Source organism: Lissotriton helveticus, chromosome 1_1 (genome assembly GCF_964261635.1).
Source record: "Lissotriton helveticus chromosome 1_1, aLisHel1.1, whole genome shotgun sequence".
Lineage (NCBI taxonomy): Eukaryota > Metazoa > Chordata > Amphibia > Caudata > Salamandridae > Lissotriton > Lissotriton helveticus.
Window position 1 is genome coordinate 1,267,439,554 of NC_136057.1, and position 24,978 is coordinate 1,267,464,531.

A 24,978-nucleotide genomic window follows, 5' to 3' on the forward strand; every position below is an offset into this window, starting at 1 on the left:
CATTGCCGCCCCACTCAAGAGGTAGAGATGGGTAGAATGGACAAGTCTCAGTCCAAGCTGTCCTATGCAAAACAACGCTCTAAGTCACATGACTCCACGGCGGAGGAGTCAACTAGATCCAATCCCCCTGCGGAAGACGAGCCGGACATTCCCAGCCTGCTATTATCCATTTATTTATTTATTTATTACATTTATATGGCACAACAGCTACCCTGAGGGTTTCCCGGCGCCTTGGATCTGTTTGACTGAACTAAAAAAAATTGGAAAAATTGTGGATGCTACTGATTAAAAAGCCAAGCTTTGACTCCCCTCCGGAATTGGAGTTAGTTAGGTTCCAGACGCAGTTTGAGTGGAAGAGAGTTCCACAGGACTGGGGCCAAATAAGAGAACGAGCGTCCACCCATTACTGGGGACAACAAATTTGGCTTGTGACATGGACCGAAGAGCGCGTGAGGGTAAGTATTTCTGGGCCAGTCTACATAAATAGGAAGGTACCTCATTCACATTAATCCTAAACATGTAGCAGAGTGCTTTGAATTTCACTCTGTTGGCGATTTTCAGCCAATGCAGTTTCTTCAGATGTTCTGACATGCTTGTACGCCCTGGGAGATGGAGAAGCAGCCTAGCTGCGGCGTTCTGTACACTTAGAAGACGGTTAATAGTATCTTTATTAGATCCTAGAAAAAGGATGTTTCCATAATCCAATCGAGACCCTATTAAGGCCTGTATTACTGTCCTCTGTGCCCCTTCAGGGAGTTGCCAAAGTATTTTCCTTAGCCATTTAAGGATTGCAAAACAAGTTGAGGCCGTTTTCGCGGTATGTGCACGCATTGACAGTTTATCGTCAATTATTATTCCAAGGTTGCGAGCAGATTGTACCGCAACCGGGGTCGGGCCCATTTCAACCGGCCAATGAGCGGGCCCCAGAGATCCTTGTGATCACCAAAAATAAGTAGCTCTGTTTTTTTCCTTGTTCAGTTTTAATTTATTAGAGTAAAGCCAATTGGCCATTCTCAGGAGTCCAAAGCGGAGAGGGGAAATATCAGATTTGTCTGTTGTTGCTAGGGAGAACACTACTTGCGTATCATCCGCATAGGAATAAATAGTAAGACCCATTTCTTCCGCAATTTTGGCTAGTGGGGTAACATAAATATTAAATAAGAGTGGGCTCAGAATAGAGCCCTGAGGTACCCCGTAAAGAGAGTTCAGAATATCAGAGAAGTTGTTTTTGGAAAAGACCTGAAAGGTCTGGTGTGAAAGGAATTGTTCCAGCCATCTTAATGCTTTCCCTCTGACTCCTATGTCCCCCAACGTCTGAATCAGGGTATTGTGGGAGATGGTGTCAAAGGCGGCACTCAAATCTAAAAGAATGAGTGCCGCCGTGCCCCCTCCATCTAGTTCCTTTCGGATGGCTTCAGTGACCCCTAATAGGGTTGACTCCGTGGAGTGTCCTTTTTCTAAACCCTGACTGTGAGTAATGCAACAGAATGTTATCATTGACAAAGTCAGATAATTGATTATTTACGTGCTTTTCCAGAATTTTCAAGCAAATAGGTAGTAGTGATATTGGTCCGAAATTAGAAAAGATCTGTGGGTCACCATCGGCCTTTTTCAGCAGAGGGATTACCATTGCACGCTTCCAGTCATCGGGTATCACAGTTACCTCTAACGAAGCGTTTAGTAAAGATCTAATGACACCCAGAATAGAAGAGTCCAGCTGCTTTAGAATGGACGCAGGGATTGGGTCCTGAGGTGAGCCTGACCTGATGCTGTTAAGTATTTCTACAAAGGTCGCATTGTCCATAGATTGCCAACTTGTTAGTACATTCTCCAGGGAGATTACCCATTCAACGTTCTCACTAGGGAGAGAGGTGTTAGCTACAGAAACTATGGCCTCATCATCTTTGCTAAAATGGGAATAGATCTTAGTTAATTTCTCATTAAAAAAGTTGGCTATGTGGTTGCATTGCGTAGTGGATAAAATCGGTGGTTCTGGTTGATGAGCGGCTCCTGCCAAGTTTTTTAAAACTTTAAAAAGGGTGCCAGAGTTGCTCTGTGAGGCTAAAATGGTATCTTTAGTATATTTACCCTTAGCTATTTTGTAGGACAAATGGTAGGCATTGAGCGCTTGCTTATAAGTTTCCTTATTGGCTAGGCTATAGTCTCTTCTCCACATCCTCTCTAATTTTTTGCAATTCCTTTTTTCATCTCTTAATTTTTCGGTGAACTATGGGGCAGGGGGATTACAAGATGTACGTTTACTTAGTGTAAGCGGGGATATGGTCTGTACGGCAGAGGCTAGCCAGGTGTTGATAGTTTTGTAATCACTAATTCTAAGCTCAGTAGGGACAATGTCAGGGCGAGAATATATTAACTGTGCATTGAGGTCATTTATACTAAGTTTTTGCCAGTTTCTAAACCAGACTTCTGATCTGACCAAATTTTTGGTACTAGGAGCCCAGATTTTAAAGTGGGTGAGAAAGTGATCAGACCATAGAATAGGGGAAGCGGGTTTGCAGACTATACGATCAAAATTTGTAAAAATCGGGTCTTATAGGTGACCCGCCGAATGCGTCGGACCATTGTTCCTCAGTTGAACATTGAGTGCTTCTAGGTCAGAGAGAAAATTAAGGATCATAGGGCAGCTACGATCCTCCAAGTGCAAATTGAGGCCCCCCAAGTATGGAGAACATAGAGGCTTCCATTAAAAATGCAGCAATCAGCTCAGACAAACCAGCCGCCCCGTCCCCAGCCGCCCCAGGTGGCCGATAGATCAGAATACCAGTGAATGTAATTTGGGGAGTTAGGGTAAGTTTAAAAAGACCAGCTTCACAGTTGGCCAAGTCAAGATTTACCCATTTGCATTGATATGTTTTTTTAAAGACTATTCCTATGCCGCCCCACATTGGTTCACTCTATCTTTTCTTACTATAGCATAATTTGGGGGGAGGACTGAGGCAATATCTGACCCTGAGCTAGCATTTAACCATGTCTCAGTTAAAAATAGTGCATCCGGCTGTACATCGGTTAGAAGATTAAAAATGTCCTCTTTATGTTTAGGCAGTGATCTGCAGTTCGTACTGAGGAAATTAAACTGTTTGTCATGAGCTGTGTTCAATTCAGAGATCTTGCTCAAGGTTTTCCCATTCTCCCCTGTTATACCTAGGTGCATATGGGAAGCAGAGAACTTACAAATTGGGCAACAAGCTGTGAAATTATCTAGCAGCAGTGTCTCACAATTGGCATGACATTAGGATCTGAGTCTATGTAAATCATCACGGGAGTAAATGTAAGCTATAGTATTTCGAGCAGGGGGGTGGCCCCTGGCCGCGGCCGGGCGCAAACGGGCTTGCCTTTGGCGCGCCGCCTGCGTGCCCGCTGCGCGACGAACACATGCCCATTTAAGTAGTGTTTCAACAGGGTAGTTCCCGCCCCCCAACCTCTGACCCGTGACTCAAGCCCTGTTCTGCCTTCGCTCCCTCCACGTCAAGTTGGAGAACCCGTGGTGGAACAGGAAGCCGGCGGACAGGACAGCAGGCGTCAAAGAGGTGAGGGTAAGCTCATCGTAACTTTAAAAAATAGTTAAAAGCAGGAGCAGCGTTTAAAAATGTAACAGTGCCACAATGAATAAAAGGTTTCAGTGCAGTCAGAGTGTGCAAATTAGCAAATATAGTATTTTATACCCGCCACTTCGCCACCCTAAACAAACAACAAATCCAGCGAGTGCCTGTGAAGCCCATAACTAAGTAGTGCTTCAACAGGGTAGTTCCCGCCCCCCGACCGCTGACCCGTGACTCAAGCCCTGTCCCGCCTTCGCTCCCTCCACGTCAAGCGGGAGAACCTGTGGTGGAACGGGGATCCGGCGGACAGGACAGCGGGCGTCAAAGAGGTGAGGGTAAGCTCATCGTAACTTTAAAAATAGTTAAAAGCAGGAGCAGCGTTTAAAAAGGTAACAGTGCCACAATGAATAAAAGGTTTCAGCGCAGTCAGAGTGTGCAAATTAGCAAATATAGTATTTCATACCCGCCACTTCGCCACCCTAAACAAACAACAAATGGAGAAGGGGTTGCAGAATGGCATCACTTCCCTAGGCACGAAAATCAATGCCCTCTCCTATCAGATGGACAGAATGGGGGAACAGCTAGACAAGCATGCAGAGAGACTTGATATGTCTGAGCGCTGGCTTACTGAAGTCGAAGAAGTGCAGACAATACTAGACACGGATCTTAAAAAGCAGGGGGAGGATCATGCAGGTGTTGCAAGACAAAACGGAGGACCTTGAAGCACGCTCGAGAAGATGTAACCTACAAATCACGGGCCTGCCGGAAACGACGCAAACTGGCAACATGGAACGCTTTGTAGTAAAGCTGGTGGTCAACCTACTGGGAGCAGAGGTTTTTTCGCACATGTTTGTGGTGGAGAGGGCGTACCGCTCCCTGGGCCCCAGACCCCAGCCGGGAGCCCCGCCATGTCCAATCATAGCAAAACTGCTAAACTATCAAGACAGAGATGCTGCGTTGCGGAAAGCTAGAGATAAACAGACTCTTCCATATGAATATTTTTCTCTACCCGGACAGGAGGCACGTCGTCAGTTTGTGCCCATGAAGAAACAACTACGGGCGCTGGGACTGGACTATGCAATGCTGTACCCAGCCAAGCTACAGGTGAATAGACAAGGCCACTCGCACATCTTCACGGACCCGAAGGCTCTACAGAAGGCGCTCAGGGACTGGACAAGGGAACAACGGAAGAGCCCGGAGTGACAGCTTCTGGACGAATCGGCTGGGGGATCACACGAAGAACAGGACTGAGACCCGACGTGCCGCAAGCATTTGATAAGTATCATGGGGTTTTGGGGTTGGGGGGTGTATGGTAGTAATGTACATAACTCAGTGTTGGGGCGGATACTGAAAGACACTCAGATTTGTATGTCCACTCGAAGAACTCGCACTGTATTCAGGCACGTTGGAATTTCCAGGCAGTCTAGACACTTTGCCGTGACCTCGGGTTCCACCACAGAGGCCCTATAAAGAGGGGCAGGGGTTGGCAGGCATGCAGCACCAGACCAGGCTCTTACATACTTGAACTCTTTGTTGTGGACATGGTTCAGTGGAGGGTAAGATGCTAATTGTCGGTGGGGACGACAATTAGCAGTTTAGAAAGAGCGACCTCCGCCTGCAAGTAACAAACACCACTTTTGTTAATTGAGTTGGGAGCGGGAGTGGGGGAGGTGCGGGAGGTCCCTGTCAGGGATGCTGCGGGACCGGGTTGGGGGAGGTCAGCTGTGGGTGGGGGGGGTAGGTAGGGAGGGGGCGCTATTTTTGTTAAAAAAGTCAGGGAGAGCAGACATGTTTGTTTGTTTGTTGCTATGCATGTATGGACCTCAGGACTCAGGACAAAATACTACGCACAACAGACAAGATGGTCACGACTAGGGCGGACATAGGTCATAGACCTATAGATGCCATTAGAGCACTGTCATGGAACGTGAGGGGCCTCAACGATCACCACAAACTTTGCAAAGTGCTGAACTATTTCACTAGGCACAAAGTAGATGTTGCTCTCCTACAGGAGACAGACCTCCCGCTTCAGAGTCCTATGATGCGCTCCAAGGGACTGGTAGGGAATGTTAATGCTGCTGGCTTCACGACACATGCTAGGGGGGTGCTGACATGGGTTAATCCTAGATCAGACTACAAGTTGCGTTTGCTGAAGGCGGACTCTGGGGGCAGGTTTGTTCTCTCTAGATGTCAGGATAGGGGACTGGACCTGCTTCTTGTTAATGTATATGGCCCTAATTACGACAGTCCGGGGTTCTTTGCCACATTGGCAAACACCGTGAGTGGGTATGGAGCACGCACATACTCTGGAGTGGCGACTTCAACCTGGTGCGGAACCTGAGCTTGGACAGGTCAGGAGGACAGTTAAGGGGACCGGCGGCTACGCCTAGAGCTGTAGAGAGAGCCATGATTAGTATGGACCTCATTGATGCATGGAGGGAATTTCATCCATTGGCTGGCGGTTTCACACATTACCACAACCTACATACATGTATTGATTATTGGCTAGTGTTGATGCCTCTATGATCTCAGATTCGCTCCTGCCAAGTGTTGCCGCGCACTGTCTCGGACCATTCGCCAATACTGTTGGTTGTGTCTCCTCCTAAGAAAACAATTCCTCCATTTATGTGGCGTTTCCCGCCGTATTCACTGCTTGATCCTCTTTTTAGGGAGGCTATGGGAGAAGCGATAGAAACATTCTTCGCCACCAACATAGGGTCAGTGGACAGCTTCCAGGCGATATGGGAAGCTTTTAAAGTGTACATCAGGGGGGAGGTCATGTCCAAGCACTTTGGGGTGCTTCGGGATATCCTACAGAGGCTGTCGACACTGGAACGCAAATTGGGTGAGTTGGAGGCTAATCAGCAGTCTGGTACAGATAGAAACTCCAGCGACACCATGAAGGCACTACTGGAGGAGTATCATGAGGCAGCGGATAGCGAGGTGCAGCATCTGGGGAAATACGCCACAGCTCATGCGTATGGAGAGGGCGACAGGCCGTGATCTGTGCTGGCCAATATGCTAAAAGCAAGAAGGGGTAAGACCTCCGTCAATGGGATACGATCGGAGGAGAGTGACCTACTAATGGAGGAAGAAGATATTGCCAATAGATTTAAGCAGTACTACTCGGACCTTTACGCTGCATGCTTATCTGATATGGATGGGGAAATACTAGATTACCTCCAGCACATTAAGTTACCCTTCTTATCAAACACGCACCAAGAGTTCTTATCTCTCCCCATAGAAAGAGATGAGATACTCGAAGCCCTGTTGGGAATGAGGGAGAATAGTGCCCCGGGGACAGACGGACTTACTGTGAACTTTTATAAGATCTTCATCGATTTTCTCATGCCACATATAGCAGAATTATTTGACAACATGTGCGTTGCTGGACAGATGCCCCAAACAATGAGGGAAGCTATTTTGGTAGCCATCCCCAGACCAGGTAAGCCCCTTGAGGAATGCAGGTCTTACCGACCGCTCTCCTTGCTAAATGTGGACACTAAGAGGGTCATTAGGATGATGGGCAGACTTAGTCCGCCCGCCATCCTATCGGAAATCGGGACCGCCTGCCATAAGGGTGGGGGTCCCGTGGGGGGTATTAGGATGTGCCCGTCACAGTGGCGGCACATTCTGCATGTTTAGCATTGTGGCGGGCGGTGCTCTCAGCACCGCCCACCACAATGCTAAAAATGCATTACAGCATTTGCATAAACAAAACGGCAGGCACCGCGCGGTGCCTGCCGCTTTGTTTATGCAAATGAAGGGGGGTACCACAGGTACCCCCCCGTGTGCAACCCCCACTTCTCCTTCACTCTGGAGGCCCGCAGGGGGCCCCCAGAGTGAAGACCGCATGCCTTTCCGCGGCGGCATTACCGCCACGGAAAGGCATGTCTGAAAGCCCATGATAATATGGCTGGTGGTGTCTAATAGACACCACCACCATATTAAACCTTTTCCGCCCCGGCCGCAAGGCGACCTGGGCGGAAAAGCGGCGGATGGTCTTTCCGTCTGCCACGGTCCCCCCCCGCCATTCTAATATGGCAGGGGGGAATTCTGGAGAGGATGTCGGGTGGATTGCCCTCACCAGGCCGGCAGAGGCTACCGCCAGCCTGGCGGGGGCAATCCGCCCGACATCATAATGGGCCCCTAAGTTATTTGCGAAGATCTTGGCCAACAGACTCGCCCTTTTGACCTCGGACTTAGTCGCCCCGGAGCAGGCTGGATTCGTCCCAGACAGAAATCTCACTTATATCCTTCGTACGGTCTTTGGCGCAATACACAATGTCCTGCAGGACACGAAGGCCATAGCTGTCTTCTTAGACATGGAGAAGGCTTTTGACTCGGTTGAGTGGCCCTGTATGTGGCATGTGTTGATGAGAATGGGACTAGGCCCGGTTTTCTTGCAAATGATAGGGGTGTTATATAATGCTCCCTTGGCACGTATTCAACTCGGGGACTTGGTTACAGATGCCACCCCCATTGCTAGGGGAACACGTCATGGTTGCCCATTGTCACCAATGCTGTATGCATTAATTGCGGAACCCCTGGCATGTGCACTTAAGGAATATCATGGCCACAGAGGCGTCCGTTTTCCCACCTACAAACTGGTGGTATCGACGTATGTGGATGACACCCTACTTTATGTAAGGGACCCTGAAACCAATCTTTCCTCTGTCCTGCGTGAGGTGGTACACTTCGGAGCACTCTCTGGGTGGAAGGTCAATTGGTCTAAATCCATAGCTTTCCCGCTCACCCCGTCCACCTCTCCATTTGAAATGGAATACCCACTTTTGTGGTCTGACGAACCAGTCTGGTATCTCGGCATCAGAGTGCACAGGACAGGATTCAGAACTTGTTTTCCGCGAAATTCACGGAACGGCGGTAGATAAACTGGAAGACGATGTCGAGACCTGGACTGGATTACCGCTATCTTTAATCGGGAGAGTATCTATAATGAAGATGGTGGTGCTTCCCAGATTTCTATTCTTGTTTGCAAATGTGCCGATAGTGTTGCTGCGCTCTTTCTTTGCCAGGCTCAATAAGTCAATGGTGCGGTTGGCCTGGGCTGGTAGGCAGGCACGGGTTAAGTGGCGGGTCCTCACATTGCCATATTACCTGGGGGGACTGGGTGCTCCTGACCTAGAGCTCTACTACAGGGCAGCGCATGGTACACAGGCGCATAGCTGGATTCATGGCGCTGACGATATCTCATATCTTAGACTAGAGAGGTTGTTTGTGGACCCTATGCCCCTTCCAGCAGTCATCTCCGAGACGGCGGACCATAGAACTGGGATTCTTGACTCTCTAAACGCAACACAGCATGCATGGCATTGTTTACTACACCAACAGGTGGGGGCACTGTTATACTCACCAGAAATGCTTCTTGAATGGGTGGTCTGGCTGACCCCCTGTCGCGATAAAGGTGTTGTCTGTGCACTTCGAGCACTGGGTATTAGCAAAGTTGGAGACCTGTTTTCAGACGGCGTCGCCAAAACATGGGAAGAGGTTACAACCACAATAGAAGCTACCACTCTGCTGCAACATTTCCAATTTCATAGAGTGCATGTGGCGCGGCGTCAACAGCTCGGGGAGGACACGGCTGAGCCTCCCGAGGTACAAGAGCTTTCGTATCTCATTAAAACTAAATCCGCTCACCTACTAGTCACCAACATATATAAATTGGCAATGTCTCAAAGGGCTAACCACTACACCAAGGCCAGATTGGCCTGGCAGCATGACCTAGACATGGTTAATATTAGTGATGATATGTGGTCATACTGCTGCACTAACACAAAGCTCATATTACTGCATGGCAAGCACAGACTGATACATTTCAAATTCATCAACAGGGTGTACTACACGCCAGAGAGACTGCATATGTATGGTCTAAGAAAGGGCGCTACATGCGAGAGATACCGCTTCCCGAAGGCGGATTTTGTACGCTTAGCATGGGGTTGCCCAGAGGTTCTCTAATACTGGGAAAAGATATTTTGCAAAATAAGCACGGGGGTAGGGTTAGAGATTCCTCCGGACCCGGCGATTGCACTGCTGGGCTACTCTAAACCGTTGCCGAAGGCAGTTCGTAGGCTGGTGGATCTGGGTCTGCTGTTGGCGAAGCGTAGAGTGGCAATGTGTTGGATTAGGGGTCCATTGCCTACAGTATCGCAATGGGCAAGCGATGTCCTTTATTGCTGCACTCAATCGGAAAACTTTAGCGAGCTGCTCCCTCTGCGGAGCAGACCGAAAAATTTCTGGGGACTCTACACTGCATATATGAAGGGAGGGGGTGGAGGTTCCACGGCGTAGACGGGGGCAGAGGAAGGCACTGGCGCTCTGGCGACATAGAGACTCAAACTAATTAGTGGATCAGGACATACCCCGTGGACTGGGGACACTGCTGGGTCTAGGTTGGCAGGAGGGACTAGTCTGGAAGGCGGGGTCAGCGAAGGGACACAATGATGATGGGGAGAGTTGAGGCGAGCAGGCGACCATATCAGGGACTTGTGGCAATGTGCGTGTGCGAGGTTCGATGTCCTGAAGGAGAACAACTGCACTGACTTCCTTTGGTTTGTTTGTTGGGGGAAAAACAAAAAACAATAAAATGGGTATGTAGATATATATGATATATATGTCAACAGCAAGAATTCTTCGAAAAGAAGACACCGCACACCACTTCACATTAAACCTTAGTTTACTTCTCCATAGGTTCCCCACCTACGCGTTTCGGACATAGACTGTCCCTGTTCACGGTACAAACATTTGTCCCTCATTACTGTTTGTTATTTAACTGATGACACCATTAGGCAGTTAAGGATGCATTGTGGGCTCAGTAGTTTTGGTGTGATTTACACACTAACTGACAATTTGTTCAGACCGATTGCTGCACCATTCAACACTTTCGATTTATTGGTTGAGTGATTATATGTTCAAGGCGCAATATGTGGATGATGAAAAAATTAGTCGACATATTATATTGCGTTTTGAGTTGGAATCATGGGCTGAGTGCCCGCATATGTATAGTTTAAAACAAATGGCGTATTAATTTTATAGTGATTATATATTTGATTCGAGTTTCGGGCTGAGTGCCCGAACTGCGAAGGCTTAGTGCCTATATCCGGAAAATGCTGTCGGTGCTACAATCAAGGTGTGGACAAAAGCAGTTAATTTTTATATTATTCTATATTCTTCAACATTTTTCTCACACGAATTTTAAATAGTTGTTTCATAAGACATTATATCTGAATTCATTCAGTTTCCTCAATTAGTCCTGTTAAATCATACATTGATATGAAAGCAAGTCAATAATTCAATTATAAATGGACATAAAGTTCTTCATCCGCATTCAGACCCCAAGGGCTTCTTGTCTTGATTCGGATTATGAGTTTCGACTCCAAGCGCCTTAAGTTCTTGATGCGGTCTCCACCTCTTTCATTGTCCTTTATCAAGGCAATCCCGGCATATTTCATATCTTTCCATGATCTGCCTGGATGAGTTTGCAGATGTTTTGCAGTAGCATAACTCAAATCACTGTTCTGGATTGCTCGAGTATGTTCAAGTATTCTTTTCTTTAATGGGCAAACTGTTGAGCCGATGTATTTCTTGCCACAGAAACATTGGATTTGATATACCACAAATTGAGAGTCACAAGTTATTTTGTCTCTGATTTCGAAAATTCTGCCTTTTGGATCTTTTAAGGTTTTCATATTTTGTCCAATTGTGCAAGCTTTGCAAGTTAGGCATTTGGCGAACCCTCTTTGACGTTTTTCTAGCCATGTAGAAGTTTTTACATGTTTGAAATGGCTGTTGACCAAGGTGTCTTGGAGTGATGGTGCTTTTCGGTATGCAACAAGCGGGCCTTCACCAATTAGTGTGCCTATCTCTGTATCTTTCTTTAATACACTCCAGTATTTTGTGAGAATTTGTCGTATTTTGTGACTTTCTTTCGAATATGTTAAAATCAATCGTGGTTTCTCATTTAGATTCTTTTCTGTCGATTTGATTTTGGGTATTAGCGTTTCTGCTCTGGTTTTTGCTCTTGCATTAGCTTCACCTTTTATGATATTAGTATGTCTGTATCCTCTTTCTGTGAAGCGATTTTTTGTTTCAGTAAATTTATTTTCCATTTCGCTCGTTTCAGAACAATTACGTTTCATTCGTAAAAATTCCCCAAAAGGGATACTCTGTTTCAGTGGAGCCGGATGGAAACTTGTTCCGAAAAGAACACTGTTGGTTGCCGTTTTTTTTCTAAATACTGTGCTTTCCAGTTTGTTGTTCATTATGTAGATTTTTGTATCCAGAAAGTCTATCTCTTGTTTCTGGATATTTGAAGTAAATTTTAATCCTACATCGTTGCAGTTTAGGATGTCAATGTATTCAGTCAGTTTTTGTCTTGACCCCTTCCATAGGAGAAATAAATCGTCGATAAATCTAAGCCAAAGTACCACATCCGCGGTATATGGCTCATTCTCATCTCTCCAAGCTATGTTTTTCTTCCACCACCCCATGGTTAGATTCGCATAGCTTGGAGAGAATGAGACACCCATGGCACAACCACATATTTGGGAATAAAATGATTTATCGAAAACAAAGACATTATTTTCGAGACAGAAAGTTATCATGTCTATCAACATGTTAGTATGTCGTAGTTCCGATAAAGGTCTTTGACTCAAGAAGTATTTGATTGCCATCAAGCCTACCTTGTGTTGGATAGAGGTATACAAGGATACTGCATCAATAGTAACTAACCAGTAGTCAGGTTGCCAATCTGCTCCCATGATTATTCTTAGGAAGTCCCCTGTGTCTTTTATATACGAATTTAGGGACGGAACCATTGGTGCCAGAAAGTAGTCCACATATGTAGCAACATTTTCGCACAGTGATCCACAGCTGGATATGATTGGACGTGCGGGTGGTTTTGTTAGAGTCTTATGAATTTTCGGTAGAAAATACATCGTTGGCATGATGGGGTGCAAGACTGTTAGGAAATTCTTTTCTTCCTTACTCAATAAGCCATTTTCATACCAGTTTTCAATGCGCTTGTGTAAAGTTCTTGTCATTTCTGGAGTTGGATTACGTTGAATTACTTTATAGTTTGATGTATCAAGCAGTTGTCGTTTGGCTTCTTCTAGATAATCAACTTTGTTTTGGATGACAATATTGCCGCCTTTATCAGCCGACTTGATCTCTATGATGGCATTGGTTTGTAAATTTTTCAGTGCCGCTCTTTCCTTTTGAGTTAGATTTTCTTTACCACTGATAGTGTTTTTCATGGTTTCCAATTCCGTCACAACTAGGTCATGAAAGACATCTACACGATTCCCTGGATATAACGTAGGGCAAAATTTTGATTTATTTTTAAGTTTGTTTTAGGATGGGAGTCAATTACATGTCCCATTTGAGACACTATTTGAGTGTTGGACTGTTCAGTTTGTTCTATTTGATGTGTTAGTTCATAAGCCACCTGGAGACTATTGGCATCTGCCACTCGGAATTCCTCTGATTCACTGTTGGGTTTGGACTCATTTGATTTGTCATTTTTATCTCCACTTTTGTTCTTCACAAAGTACTTTTTGAGTTTTAATTTTCGAATGTACTTATACACATCAATTCTCGTTTCCACTTCGTCCTGGTGTTTGTCAGGACAGAAGGTAAGTCCTTTTTGTAACAGATTCTCCTCAGTTTTAGTTAGTGTGTAGTTGGATAAATTAACAATCAGGTTTGGATCATTTTTAATTACTTCTTGTTGGTTGTTCTGCTTCGAAGGGGATATCTTTGATTTCCTACTTCTCCTGGTCTTCCTCCTTGGATAGGGTTTGTCATTTGTCCCCTTCCACTTCCTCTCAATCTTGTGTTTCCTCGTCCTCTTCCCTTTGTTTTTGGAGCTTGTTGATCTTGATAGAGGAGCTCCATTTCTTCTAAAAAAGTCAGCCTTTTCGGTACTATGCTTCTTTGTTCACCATCACTAACTTCAGATTCTGTCTCACTGGCAGTCGTGTCTTGTTGTTGGTTTGGTAGGCCAGTCAGTTGCTGTTGCTTAAGAGCGTCAAAACGTTTAGCAAATGTGAATATGGTGCCATTTTCGAAATCTGCCTCATCGCGCCTAAATTTGCGTTGTTTTCTTTCTTGGATTTCGTTGTCATGTCTATCCAAGTTTTTGTCCATATTTTGGCGCAGATTTTTGATCGTGTCTTCGCTTTTTCCCTGTGCTTGAATCAGATCTTCCATTTCATTTATTTTAGTGTGTAATTCTCCTACATCTTTTTTGGCATATTTTACAATCATTAGTAACATTCTTCGTGAGCAATCCATATTATTTTGCCCCCACTCTTCAAGCATTTCAGAGCTTGTATCCGGAGGATTCGGTAATGTAAATATGCGCAATCCTCTTGGGACTAAGCCAAGTTCAATGTATTTTTCGAGTGTTATAATTTCCCAGCCTTTGGAAATTTCTTTTCTGAGGAGTTTTTCCAATTGTTGAAATAATTGTTTGGTAGTTAATTTGACATTTTTATTTGTGGCACCCTTCGTTATTGATACATTGGAACCCATTGCATGTTTGGTAAACATGGTTTCTGCTTTTTCGAGCCGTTTTGCTGCTCTTTGTTCCATGATGATGATTATTTGCGAGTATTAGATTTTTCACAAGTTGGATGGGGACAACTTTGTTTACTGTGAGCTCCGTTATGAGAAAAATAAATTTATTGTCGTGACAATAGTTTATGTTCGTGGGAGTTGGTTGCGTGTTTCATGCAGAACTATCCAGTTCTAGCCTTTTCGGAGAAGTCAGTTCGTTTGAAGTGAGTGTTAACCCGAGTCTAAAGATACAGACTCAGAAAGAAATACGTTCTTGGTAGTCAGATAACGTAAACTTTAAACACACGCCACAGTTTTATAAGCAACGCAGGAAAAAGATTAGCTGGTTTCAAGTTGTAATCACTTACCGGGAGACTCCCGTCACTGAAGGTGTCCTCCGACACGTCCAGTCGGCGCTCTACCGGTTGAAGCCGTGCTATTGTTGCCTGCGTGTCGTTGGTTTCTTCGCGCTATAATCCGCCAAAGTGAAAGAGAAATTCAGCGTTTTTAAATCCAAAAAGCCGCCGCTTTAATTTCCTTCCAAAAGATACGGAGCACTTCCTCGGAAGTCTTTTTGCACGAAGTAAAACTGGGCTCTCCCTCATTACCAATGTATTGTAAAGCAAATGTCCCAGTACGAGAGGAGCAGCTTACTGGCTGGTGCTGGTGGCGGGGCCCGGGACGTCCCCGCAATTAATGTCAACAGCAAGAATTCTTCGAAAAGAAGACACCGCACACCACTTCACATTAAACCTTAGTTTACTTCTCCATAGGTTCCCCACCTACGCGTTTCGGACATAGACTGTCCCTGTTCACGGTACAAACATTTGTCCCTCATTACTGTTTGTTATTTAACTGATGACACCATTAGGCAGTTAAGGATGCATTGTGGGCTCAGTAGTTTTGGTGTGATTTACACACTAACTGACAATTTGTTCAGACCGATTGCTGCACCATTCAACACTTTCGATTTATTGGTTGAGTGATTATATGTTCAAGGCGCAATATGTGGATGATTAAAAATTAGTCGACATATTATATTGCGTTTTGAGTTGGAATCATGGGCTGAGTGCCCGCATATGTATAGTTTAAAACAAATGGCGTATTAATTTTATAGTGATTATATATTTGATTCGAGTTGATTATTATACATATGCGGGCACTCAGCCCATGATTCCAACTCAAAACGCAATATAATATGTCGACTAATTTTTGTGCGTTCTGACAAATTTTCAGCAATTGCCCTTTTAATATCGCTGAGAAAGTTCTAAAAAATTCCAGCGGGATCCCATCTGGCTCTACCACATTTCCCACCGCGAGGGATAATATGGTCGCCTCTACCTCCTCATAAGTAACATCTGCCTCTAGCTCCTCTTTTTGATCAATAGTTAATGTCGGGAAATCTAGATCTCCCAAGAATTCAGAAACTTTCTCCTCTATTCCAATATTCTCCACAGTGTTATCCTCATTTAAATAAAGCTGGGTATAACATTTTTTAAAGGTCTCCAGTATTTTCACAGGGTCTGTGAAGATTTGCCCCGTCTCGTCCTGAACTGCCTCAACCCTACTAGCTTCCTCCCTCTGCCTTACTCTCTTAGCAAGTAAGCAAGCTGAATTCTCCCCGACCTCATACAGCTCCGAACGGTTTACAGCAATCTGAGATGCTAATTTATCTGCAAATATCTGATATACTTTCATCTTTTGAACAGCCACATCAGTCATTATTGGGAATGTCTAAATGCTGTAATAAGTTTAGTTTCGAGAACTCGCAATTTATTCAACTCTTCATCCTGTTCTGCTCTTAATCTATGCTGTTTGTTGAGAGAATACTTTAAAGTCTCTCCACGCACCCCAGCTTTAAAAGCGTCCCAGACTATATTTACTGAAGCAGAGCCAACATTAAATTCGAAAAACTCTGGAATCCAGTTAGCCATTTGTTCCTGATAGGCAGTCAAGTAATAACTGACGTTCAAAAGTCCAAGATTTTCTAGTTATTTTGGGCAAGGCTTCTATTTGTAATTCCAAGATTAACGGATTATGATCAGATATTACTTTTGGAAATATATTAATTCTAGCATTTGTGAATAGTCCTATAGGTAAAAAAAAATAGTCAAGCCGAACATGTTTCTGATGAGGGGCAGAGAAAAACGTGTACCCAGAGTCGAAAGACCTTTTGAACCACCAGGCATCGACTAATCCAAAATCATTAAGAAGACCCTTAGTCGCTCTAAAGGTCTTGTTCTTTTTTCCCTCATAGGAGATTGTGGTGCGGAGGTCCACATCTCCACGGGTGTGCAAGTTAAGATCCCCACAAAAGATTAAGGGGGATGGCCAGGATTCGAGTTCGATACTCAGATCATTTAGTATTTTAAGATCATCTGAGTTAGGGCCATATACTGAATATATCATGGCTATAAAATTATCAATCTTCAACTCAATGATCACCCAACGCCTGTGCTGATCCACTTTAGCCCGTTTACATTCACCCCATCCATATTTCTTCAGAATAGCCACCCCTCTTGTGGTTGTCCCTTGACGTGTGGAGCACATAAGTTCAAAAACCAGGTCTTTCAAAAAGGCCCTATTATTCCAGGCAATATGGGTTTCTTGTAGGCAAATCAATTGTGCACGTATTGTTCTCAGGATCGGAGCTGCAATCCCCCTTTTTTTCCTGTCATTTAGGCCACAAATATTCCATATACATATAGAAAACTTAACCATCAGCACAGAGGAGTTGTTTTACCATCTTTAAGAGAGCCATATATTTTCCCTGTCCACACTTGTTGATACTGCACATTATCATTAAAAGATTATTAAAGCAAAATACATATACATTTGCAAAAATACATTTATTATAGCATTGCTTATTAGTGCTAGAAACACCCAAACCCACTGCTGTGTTCCTACCGTCCCTTGCCCCCTACCCCCCCACCCTCCCCTCCCTACTGCTACTATTCCCCCCAACCTTCCCCAAACCCACCCAATTGAGGCACAGGGACTGACTAGTCCCTATTGGTGATGGAGAGAGAGGAGTGCGTGCTCTCCCCACCCCCCTCGCCCCCCCCAAGAACGTGCTCAGTGGAAAAAAAAAAGAAAACAAGAAAGAGGGATACAGCGATACAGCTAAACCATATTTACATTACAGTGAGCTTAAAAATTCTTTGGCTACTATTTTGGAGGTAAAGAACAGGGTTTTCCATTTAAATATAACTTTGAGCTTTGCAGGAATTAATAGAAAGGCTTGAGCCCCTTTCGCTTGTAATGGCGTGATAAGTTGGCACAAATGCCACCTTGTTTGTACAGTGGCCTGGAAAAAGTGAGGGCGCACAAAGAAGTCGAGGCCTTGGCTCTTCGCTTTCGATCGGGCCTTGCTAAATCATACAGGTGCTCTCGGAGTACAAAATTGCTCAAACAAATAAGGATTGCTCTTGGTTTAGGTTCAGCTCCTCTACTCCCCACCACGAGTATGGAAAGGAAATCTATGCACTCTTTGGTGCTCTCCCTCCCATTTCCAATCAGTTAGCTCTGGGAATGCTTCGGTACAGACTTCAATTACAAATTGATGAATATCCTTCCCTTCTGACCCTTCAGGGATTCCTAGTATGCGAAGATTATTTCTCCTTGATCTATTCTCGATGTCAATGAGTTTCCAGTTAATGTCATCGCGTTTAGAATTCAGGGCTGAAAGATCTGTCTTCTGAGCCGTGAGGTCATCCTCCAGTGAGGAGATTCTACCTTCAGCTTCTCCAAGCCTTCCTTCAACCTCTCCAACTCTAGTGGAAAGGTCGTTGCATGTTTTAACCACACGGCGCACCAAGTTCTTGGAGCTTACGAACTGCCCCCTGGACTCGTAAGCTCTCTATATTTGTCTCCTCGCGATGTGACATAATAGCTTGATATATAGTTGTAAGGGTAGCAGGGTTATCCGAGTCTTCAAGGGTAGGGCCCCTTCCCACTCTATTGCTGGTTGAGCTACCGTCTTTATTTATTGTCATGGGTTCTAAGAGTGGTGAGCCATCATTGCCATCATTGCTTATTGCTTTGTGCGATACTGTGCTATGTAACCGAGGAGGTTCATGTGGTTTGCGAACCGTGTTTTTTCCACCTATTGATAATAGACTGTTCTCCTCCTCCTCCGGAGGGACCGAGCTAGTTAAACTTCTGTCATCTGCCCAGTCCAGGTCCAAACTCTCCCCCTCTGAGCCCCTAGAGACATCAGACATTGAATAGAATTTCCCCCCTGAGCCGCAGGAATCTAGCTCAATCGCCATTTCTGCTGAGGGGTTCTGACTCTCCGGTACATCTGGGCCTTGAACCGTAATCGTTTGGCATGGGGAATCTCTCCGGCACTAGGAACCTCTCCTGGAGCAGCAGAAATAGCACAAACTGTCTCAATGATTGTTTCGCTGCGGCTGGTAAGAGGAGGTAAGACAAGAACATAGTCCTGCTTAGGTTTTACAGTAATTTGTTTTTTTTTTAAAGATCTCTGGAATTACTACCCCCTTTAAGTCATGAGAATCACTTGTTGTGAGGGGTAATTCAATACCTAAATGTACCTTTGGGGTGTTGATTGATAGCTCCCCGCCTCCTGCTCCAGATCCTGCACCAGCTCCATCCGTAAGCGGGTTCTCCTGCTCCGAGGGAATCCGCAGTAAGTTGCTGGCCCTTTGCGCCTGTGGAGCCTGTTGGACCTGTGGGGCTCCTGGCAATGTCCCCGCAGCCGCTGCTGTGCGAGTCTTAGGGCCTCTGGCAACTGTGCTGGAGCTAGAATTTTTTGACCCCATCCTGGACAAGCTCGGACTCCACTCCGGGTGCTGAGCAGACCGATTGCAGCTCTGGATCACCTGTGCCGATTCTCCACCCTGATTCAGCCGCAGCCACAGCCTCTCCAAACGCCGTAGGCTAAACGCTGTACTCCTGGCAATGCCACAATAGAATCCTGCCGAAGCAAGGTGAGATCGGCGTTTTTGCAGAGAAAGTAAAAAAAGCCAGCACAGCATGTCGGACCTGACCCCCAAGCTCCGGTTGTAAAGATGTCGTGCATAATTGGGTCGGAAGGTTTTGCGGAAGTTTTTGCTTCGTAGACATTAATCAGTCCATTGCAGATTCCCGAAGCAACCCCAGTTGCGGTAATTCACTGTCCCCACAAGAAGGGGAGAACGAGGGGGCGGAATCGCGGAGAGCACTGTGTCCTGTCTCACTCGGACACGACTGCGTCCACCATCTTGCCCAGTTGCTCATGGAGCAGTAACTTAATTTTATGGTAACGCGGTGAACACACCCTTTACGTGGCCTGGAATAATAACACCAAAGCACGATGCTACCCGGCGTCCGGGATGTGGGTAGTTCTGATGTAAACTTTGTACTATGGATATTGGCGGCCGGCCCAAGGGTTGTAGGCACTTCGCTGTGTTTAACAATGACATTTTTCAATAGTAAAAAAAAAAATCAAAATCAAAGATAGACACAAAATCTACATAAAATAACATGAACATACAATTAGGTGAATAAAAAGTGAATTTAATTTTTTGATAAATAACAAAATTTAAGACATAAATTAAATGTATTATAAATATAAAAACGATATTAAAATCAACAAAAATAATTTGGGCCTTTACATGTATTTAAAATGTAAAATTTCTGAAATATAAAATTGCTAATTAAAAAACGAAAACTAAAAATAATACAATTATTCATACTTTAAATATCTCTCCACCCTTTACTTTTATAAACCCAACTTCTTGTTACTAAAATTGTTATTAAAGATCTATTTTTATTTAAAAACAAATACATAACATTAAACTATTTGAAAATTAAGGACTTAAAATAAATTTCAAAACTAATAACTTAGAAAAATATCTTTAAAAATATATACAATATTTTAGTGAACAATACATTTTCAACAATATTAAAAAACAGGTTACAAACAATATACCTGCCTTCGATATATGTGTACATGATATTTGTGATATCACGATATTACTGTAATATTTTGTATCACAATGCTTTCTTTTTTTTAACAAAATTCTGTCCAAACACCTTCTCTTCTTCATGTCACCCATGGATGTTAGCCCCTCTTTCTTAGTTCGAGTATCATCTATTAGCAATGTTTGCTCTTGTGGCAATCTAGGTATTGCCTCGCATTCTAGCACATCAATTTCTTCAGTATCTAAAATATCACCAATTTTAGCTTTTCCCTTATAAACTTTCCTGATAGTTCTCAAAATAATCCAATACACATTCTCTAAACTCTCTTTCCATGTCAATGTGCTTTGTTTCTCTGCAGCATTTCTATGTGTGAAACTTGGGTTTATATCAACTACCAATATGTCAGAACATCAATATGAAAAAATATTGTGATACAAAAATACCATTGCAAAAATACTGACTACAAAATTATTGACTTTTTAAAACCCTCATGTAAGGTCAGTCCTGGGTTGCTTGTGTTCCAGTTCTGGAAGGACCAGGCCCGGCAGTTCGGCCTGGACTATTCCCATTGGAAGAGGACCAAGACAGATTTGCATATGCTGAGTACAAACTGAGGTGGCATGGTGTGCAAAATAATGATGTACTGGCAAATGTCCTGACTAATTACTAGAACCTGAGATTAATTCAGGCATTCCATCCATTACTTGTATGTATGCTATATTTTCGGGAGAGTCACCACTTGTCTGACTGAAACGCTTTGGAGACTGAAGGTACTTTCATTTAATGCAAAATGAAAGGAGGACCGTGATGGGGAAAACTTGTCATATACTGTCAGAACTGTTTCAATTAGGGTAAACCAAAGACAGGTGGGTAAATGTGAAAGTATGAGTGCCATCCTAGGTATTATACGAGGCAACGACACTAGCGATGTAATAGAGGTGTCTTCTTCCACCACATACATCGAAAAGAGAATATGAATGGTAATCTAGGTAATCCAACTCTTCTGGACTTCCTCCACCCTTGGTGGAACCAAAACCTGGAGCAGCAGTAGACTTACCGTGGGGATTGTGAGTGGTTTGAGTACAAACTCTACTTTCAACTGCTCTGAACTCTTCACCTTGACGTTTAAGTGGCTAATTAAGAGAGTAGAAAATCTTTATTAACCATTACTTTACTTGGGTTTCACACATTCACACTCACTGTCTTTCCACCACTCCTAACCCATGCCATACCCTTTCTGATCCCACACTCTAAACCAAGTGCTCCTTCATATTTTCTTTCTGGGCGCTTGACACTACACCACCACCAGGATTGCCGGCTTGTAGTCATGGGGCCCACTTTGTTACCCTTCCGCTCACTTCTACCTCCCGATAAGGTTACCCTCCTATTCTTTTTTTAGCACTCTACGTATCAAATCCTAGGGAGCATCATGTGCCCAAATTATCTGAAATGTAAGTATATGTTTATAGTTTTAAAAAAAGTGTTGAAAATATTTTTGTACACTACATTTTTTTAAATAATTATTGGAGTTCAAATATACATGTAAATGTTTAAAATGATACTCAAAACCCATTTATTTGTTCTAAATATATTTTAATAACATATATTAATGTATATTGTGAAACACAATGTCTTTTTTCAAATTAATTATGCCTATTACTTTGCCAACTATATAATATATATGAGTAGCAATATAATCACCTTGCATTTCTATACAGTAATCTTATTAAATCTAAAACACTAGTCACCGAATTGCCAGCAAAATCTTGACTGACTTTTATATTTTTTATGACATTTTTAAATAAAATTACAATACAGAAGAACAATAAACCCAAAATATACTTTTACAATGTTTAAATGTATATAAATGCATTGCATAAAAAATATATAAATTATCATAATGATTTAATATAATGGTATTCATTTTTCTAAATAAAAGCCCCACAACTCAAAATAAAATAATATAACACATGTAAAACAATGAAAAATTGTTGAATAAATAATTACAACTACAAATGTTCCAACAAATAAACAGAAATAAGTATATAGCAAAACTTTTCTATTTACCACAACTTTGATATGTTTACACCAATATTATTAAAAACATAAAAAATAGATATTTACAATCGCTATTGTGCTCCATAATATTTTGTTCAAAATATTATCGTGACACAATATTTTGGAGACAATATTGTGGTACCACACCACCCTTACCAGGAGGATATAAGACAGTAAGGGAAGTAATTTGAGATAATTCTACACAACCAGCTTGCTGTTGTAGTAATTCCGGGGGGAAAACACAAATATGTTTCGTTGCAGGGGGAATGTACTCTTCACATGTCAATTATGCCTAGCTGATCTACTGTGTCACGTTTCTGTTTTTGTCTCCAGGACCCAGAGGAACAGACCTAAGTGGATGGGTGTTGATTACTCAGTTCATTGTTGTATTAAAATGTTGTGCCCCTATCATAGTAGTTACTGCCAACCAGGGAAGACATTTCATACAACGAACATTAAGGGTATATTCTTTCAAAAGACATATTTCTTGGCCATCACAGTGTACCAATGTGTATCTGTCCTCTGGATCATGAACAATTGACAGCTTTGTAAAGAATATGCAGCTTTCTCTCAAAATTAAAATCCCTCTAGAGTGCGTAGAGTGTGTAGAACATGAGGTGTGGAATATAATAACACATCTTCTGTCACGTTTCCCTTTTTCTAGTGAATTGAGGTGTGTCGGTCAAATGTCGCATGTGGTTGGCCTGGATACACTCTAGTATAAAATCCACAAATTACTAAAACACAATGTGGTACATTTTCCTGTATGCCCAAGCCATTTTAGACTTAGTGCAATGAAACTTGTAAAGAATCTAAAAAAGAAGAGTTCATTATAAAACTACTATGGGCCTCATTACATGTTGGGCGGATGCCCGACCTCTGGTTGGCGGTCCCGACTTCAGTATTAGGATCAGGCCTGGACGTAGTTCTGCGAAGTTACAAAAAAACACCGCGAAGTTCCGCAAGTGGCGAGTGCAGTGCGAACTGCAGTTTGTGCTGGTATTCCTGCCGCTCGGGTAGAAATTCTACCCGAGTGGCAGCTCGCGCTCGCAAACTTACCATTCGCGATCGCGAGCAGGGCAAACCTCCGCTGCACATAGCGAATCAGAGTTTTCTGCACTCCACGAACTCCGTGAAGTGCAGAAAACTTTGCAAACTCCGTGAACGGAGCAAAGTTCATCGCCCAGGCCTATTTAGGATGCGACCGCACATGATGGAGTTTCACACTCCCATTTCTATGTGGGAGCTTGTGCTGCGGTCGGTAACTGGCCGCAGCAGTAGCAGTAGAGAAATGGGAGTTTTTGTTAATCCCTGCACCGTGTAGCAGGCACCACCCGGTGTCTGCCAAGCAGTGCAGTGACTGACGGGGCACCATATGTGCCCCTCAGGCTCCCAACTGGAGGAGACTGTTGCAAGTGGGCCCTGCTAGGGGCCCCCAAAGTCACTTTCCGATAGGCTTGTCATGTCGGAAAGCCGACATGAGAAGTCTGTGGGAAACCGGCATTGTAATCCTGACTGCAGAAACCCCACCCTAAAGAGATTATGTGCCAGTTCTGAAGTGAAACCGAATATGTCAGTCAGGAAGCCTCCAACCACAGGTCGGAGGCCTTCCGACTGACATCAAAATGAGGGCCTAAGTGTAGGCTAGCTTCAGAGTGTGCGTGACTCTGGCTAAAGACAATAAGTAAAGGAAATCATTTAAAACAGAAAAGTCCATTCTCACAAAAACTGTTGATGAAACCATTATTACTACATGCAAACAAATGAAAATCAGTGCTAGCCTAACGTGTTATTTTCACTATATATCAGATGACCCTTAATAGCATATTTGAACCTGTTTTTGATTCTGAGATCAGGGAACCCTCTGGGAGTTTTAGGAAGAGATATTTCCGGAAAGATCCTTGGAGTCAGCAAGTGATGTAGACAAATTTCTGGTCGTCACCAAGGATCTGGAATCCTATTCTTATATAGATCTGATGTAGATCTGACAAGCTCCCTCTCTCTTGCTCTTTTCAAAGCCGGTGAGGACACATCTCTTCAAGGAATATGCTATTCACAAGTAACAAGATCAACCCCATTACCATCAACCCACATAGAGGATGTCTTTTCGCTTTACCACTGTCAGTACATTTATGTTGGTAACCCCTGGTTTGTATCCCACACTTTTTCCTACATCGTTCTCTGTAGCAGAACTACGCATACACCCATACATATAAAAAAATCAGAGAAAGTAAAACTACTGAAATTGTAACCAGAATTTTGACTAGTAGCTGATGCCTCCTAGAATTAGATTGAGCATGTGTTTAAAACTCCCCCATAAGGGAGAGCAGTAGGCCCAAATGTCTAAGGCTCTGCATTCAAAACCTAATTCGACCCTATTACAGTCGAACAATTATCACCATTACTCAATAATGCCATGTCTAAGTAAAAGGGTCCACAGTCATCGTACAAAGGAAGCATTAGCCGGATCATTCAAGTAGTACAAATACAAAAACGTGCTGCTCCTAAAGACCGTCATAGATTTCAACAATCATGGAAAATTATGTGCACTGATTTCTGCAGATAGACTGAGTAAGCCCATTCACTGCACTAGCAGGTGTAACTCAAAGGTTGCTTTGCTTGGTGGCAGCTTTTCTCCATGGGCACAGCTGATGCTCAGGACTATAGACATGGATAGTTCCGAAAAGCTGTCTCCAGAAGTAGAGACAAGAATGCATGTTTAAGGTAATCTAATGAGCAATGTGCCAAGTGGACTTCTGAACTCTAATAAAAATCTCAAATATAATGTACTGGGATTCAGAATAGATCACTTCAGATCTAATTAACTTATTCAACACAATCTATAGGCAACCCCTAA